This window comes from Eriocheir sinensis, chromosome 62 (genome assembly GCF_024679095.1).
Source record: "Eriocheir sinensis breed Jianghai 21 chromosome 62, ASM2467909v1, whole genome shotgun sequence".
NCBI lineage: Eukaryota > Metazoa > Arthropoda > Malacostraca > Decapoda > Varunidae > Eriocheir > Eriocheir sinensis.
Genome location: NC_066570.1, coordinates 7,379,237 through 7,384,051, shown reverse-complemented (window position 1 = coordinate 7,384,051; position 4,815 = coordinate 7,379,237).

The following is a 4,815-nucleotide window of genomic DNA, read 5'->3' as shown; positions in this document are numbered from 1 at the left end:
CTGTTTTCTAAGAAATAAAAATATATGTTGCTTGATCTAAAAATCAACAATAAGTAGATCAAGGAACTAGAAGTTTTTGGGGTTATTTCTTATGAAAGTTTAACTTTTAAATTCCATATTAGTAATATTACCCAAAATATATCAAGATGCACTTCCTTACGATATAGACCGAGAGATTTCATACCTTATGAATCACTCATAACTTTATACTATGTTCATATATACACACATTCAATTTACTGCAACCCAATCTGGAGCACCACTCATGCAATTCATCTCAAACCCCTTAACTTACTACAGGAAAAAAAATTATTGGGATAATTACCAATATTTCCTATCTTGAACACACCGCTCCCCTCATTAAAAACACTAAAACTCTTAAACTTGAAGATGTAACAGAACATTCCATAGCCAAATGCATGTATATAAACTTAATCAACACCTCGGTTCCTTCTCATCAATACCCCACACGCCACAGAAAACACCTTTGCCTACCGCCCCACCGTTTGAGCCTCCTCCGCCACTCCTTACATATCTCGGCCTCATGATCTGGAACTCTCCCTCACTCTATAAAGAATGCTCCCTCTATTTACAGTTTCAAAAATAAAATCAAACTCTACCTTTTGAACTTTTACTAATAAAGTCTCTATGTTTTACTTTCCCTTAATTTCTTTCACCATAATCTCCCCTCCATCTGTTTAATGGACATGCAAGAATGGTGGGGGTTTTCTCAGACCTTTATTATTGATAATTATGTTTAAATTCCCCTTCTTCTTTTGTTTTCTCCTATTATTATTATTATTATTATTATTATTATTATTATTATTATTATTATTATTATTATTATTATTATTATTATTATTATTATTATTATTATTATTATTATTATTATTATTATTATTATTATTATTATTATTATTTTTCTATATTATTTTTTTTATGTATTCATATTCATTGTGTATCTTATTTACTCACTATGTTCCTAATTGTTTCTTGCACAAATGATGTTGAGTTATTATGTTCTTTTTTATATTTGCCGTGAAATACTTTCCTTTTTTATTATTAAGGTTTGCGATTTCTTTAATTTGTTCGTTGTGTTTATTTCGCCTTCAAATTAAATGCAAAAAATACATTGCATTTAACGTACAATCTCGTAAGCAGACCACAGGTGGCTTTTTCGACGAGAGACGTATATGTAGGCTACGTGGCCTTTGTACTATTTTTTACAGACAACTCAAGAGGAAAAAAGGAAAAAGGAAGCGCAAGACACCTCTATGAAAGACGCAGCACCTCGGGCCAGCCGGTGCCCTTAGAAAAGAAAACATCCTTAGAGCAGATGGGAGCCTCGGGAACAAGTGAGCCCACTCTTCACGAGCAGGAAGTTGCCACTCTCTGAACACTGGATACACAAACATGCGAAACACCGGAGAAAATGCTGGTGAGAATGGACTCCTTCAGAAACAGGCGGAGGCACTAGGGAGGAGAGACAACAGCAGGACTGCCTCAGACTCAGAAGATTCACTTTATTATACATGAGGTGGAGATACACTTCTCACTCGATATCCTCGCTCATGCTGCCCCCCTCCCCTCCCCTCCCTTCATTCTGCAAGACGTGGTGCTTAGCCTATATTGAAAGCTATAGTGTGCATCTCTTTCCTCTGTGCCTCTACGTTTGTGACTGATCGCTCTCAGGTCGACATTCTTGGACGCTTCTGCCTCTCAAATTAACTAACTTCGCCTCTCAAATTAACTAACTTCTATAGTTTAATAGCATTCTCATGAAGACCTATTTATCACGCTCATGGTACGAAAGCTTTGCCTAATAAACGCCAATTTCATAATACTGCCCTTAGAAATGCCTACAACTCTTACGAATGCCTTATCAAGTGTAAATGGGTAAGCTCCGAAATGTGTATAAGAATATTGGCCTATAATACTGTTACAAATAGTACGGGGAATAATGCGTCGTCAAGAACCATTTCATCGCTGATTTATCGTTTTTTTTATATCCATTTGGTGAATATACAACAGGGCGCCGTTATAATTGTAAGAACACGTAGCCATCACACAAAAAGTGCACGAGGACTTTTTCATAGTCGAATCTTGGTTCGTGGAGTAGAATTTTTCTCCTTTTTGACGAGAGCGCAGAGAAATAGACACGATTCCCTTCCTGGCTTTTTCATGATAAAGGATCGAGACAGGCTAAACAATAAGGACGGCAAAACCCCCACTATGCTACGCCTACAAAGAAATTAAAATATGACAAAAAGATCATACTGAGAGAAACGATAGCTATACTGGGGCTAAAGAATGAGTAAATGATAAATATGAAAACACCCGCACTGTGCTACTCACAAAGAGATAAAATAGCATGACAAAAATATTACACTGAATCGCTATAGCTATACTGGGGCTAAATAATGCCTAAACAATATTTTTTTTAAACTGCTCGCACTATGCCAATCCTACAAAGAAAGGAAAACAAAACATTATGAAGACAATGCTGAAAGAGATGCTATACCAGTGCACATGGATTCATTAAGAGGCCCAGTAATGCACATTCCTGAGGAGATAGATAGATAGATAGATAGATATTTATTGACCACAAATGTACATAAAACCAAAACGTCATACATCTTGGGGATCATGCATCTTTCTGTTTACGGAGGCTGTAGGCTAACTGGATTCACAGGTCGGTTTTCTTAGACGCTACCGACTCCCACATTAGTTATTTCTAATTAAGGCCAAAAAAAGAGGTAAAATGCTTTCTCATGAGTTGTTTTTTTTGAGTTTATGGTACAGAAGCCTTGTCAGACTTATCACCGGGATGAAAAAAAATACCCGTGGAAAGGCTCACAACTCCTACGAAAGCCTTGTCAAAAGTATGCTTGGGCGACGAAATCTTTAATAATGTGAGTTCGACTTTACATTTTCAAAACGTACAATGCCTACGAGCGCATGGGCATCACCCGTTTGTGAATCTCCCATAAGAGAAGAACCACGGCGTCTGTTCATACGTGCTACTGTCCATTTCCTGACGTGACTTAGCTGCCCACCTTTGTTAATCTGTCTTCCTCTTCCACCGCACCTTATTGTTTCTGCTGTTCTGTATAGTTCCTTTTATTGCCATTTTCAGCCTACTACACTTTTCCAACATTAAATCCCTGCCGTGCTCTTGCTGTCCCTGCTCAATATATTTACGTTATCTTCGTCTTAACCTCATCCCTTGTTCTTTTTCCTGTTATGTTAATTATTGCCATTTTCAGCCTACTACACCTTTCCAACATGAAATCCCTGCCTTGCCCTTGCTGTCCCTGCTCAATATATTTACTTTATCTTCGTCCAAACCTCATCCCTTGTTCTTTTTTTCTGTTACGCGCTATTTCTTCCGCTTCTGCCATTCTTATTTCTTGCCTATTTGCATTTCTATACGGTTTTCCATACCTTTCCATGTCATCTTTGTCCTTTATAAACACCTTTCCTGCATTCTTTGTTACTTAAACTTCTTCCTACTATCTATATCACCCATTGCATGCATCCCTGCCGCTCCTTTTATCCTGCCTTTTTCTTTTATATTTTACCCCTGCCATTTTTATTCATTACCTCCTTTTCTCTTCCATACAGTTCTCCACATCTCTTCAAGTAGCTCCTGTCCCCTGTACTAAATCCCATGTTCCATATACCTAGTTCTCTCTGCTGTCTGTAGCCTACTCTCCACTCCACCTCTGCCGCTCCCTACCATGCCTATTTGTTATTCACCCCTGCCATCTTTTATTAATTATACCTCCTTTTCTCTTTAATTCAAGCAGTTCTTCACTTCGCTCCCATCCCTTGTCTACCCTTTCTGCTTCCCCTGTTCCTTATACTACTCCCTACTTCCCTTGTCTACCCTTCCTGCTTCCCCTGTTCCTTACACTACTCCCTACTTCCTGTCCTTCCCCTCTATTCCACCCCTGCCGCCTCTCACCATGCCCCATTCCTATCCCTGCCATCCCTTTTCCCCGCTGCCCGGTCGCCACTCCCCCTCCTCACGCCTTCCTCCCTTCCTCCTCCCATGTCTCGATTCCCCCCGGCTCCCTGCCCCTCTCTCCCCCTCCTTGGTGATCCCCAGCCGTCATCCCTGTCGCTGCTGCTGTCATTTCTCTCCTTGAAATGGTCGGCATAAAGCCCTAAAATTGCGGGTTCAGGTGAGAGTGGACAATGCCCTGCCCAGCCCCGCCGTGCCCCGAGGCTAAGTGGGCCCATTCAAAGCCGATGCCCATTAGACCCACACGCCCGGACCTTCGCCCTCCCCATCCTCGGAAACGGAAATGCTTACAGGAAAAATTGTTCGCCGCATGTTTTAAAAGAGCATGTTTTCCGCTCCTCGCATGAAAGGTTGCCAGGGAGAGGACAATGGGTTTTACCTCGCACTGCCGTTTCGTGCCCGTGCCCACAGAGGCCCCACTGTCCGCATCCCTGCGTCTGGCGCGACTCGGCGCCGCTAATTAAGCCTTAATCAATGCTAATAGCTTTTGAATTACAACAAAACAAAACACGCAAACTCTTTGTATATTCATAAAATGTTATATGTCTCTGTATTGATTCAGAGTTGGCGATTCAATAAGTGAAAACAGCCTTTGAATTATTTCAGAGACTTCCTTCGGACGCAGTGGACAAGTCCGTGTACCTATCTATAGTGAGTGTTCCTGAAATGACGAAAAAATATATGATTTTCAAGAATTTTGTGAACTAATATAGTTATTATAACTTGATACGTTATCGTTTCTGCAAGAAAAGTCATACTTTTTGGTAAAATAGCGCTCGTATTTACGG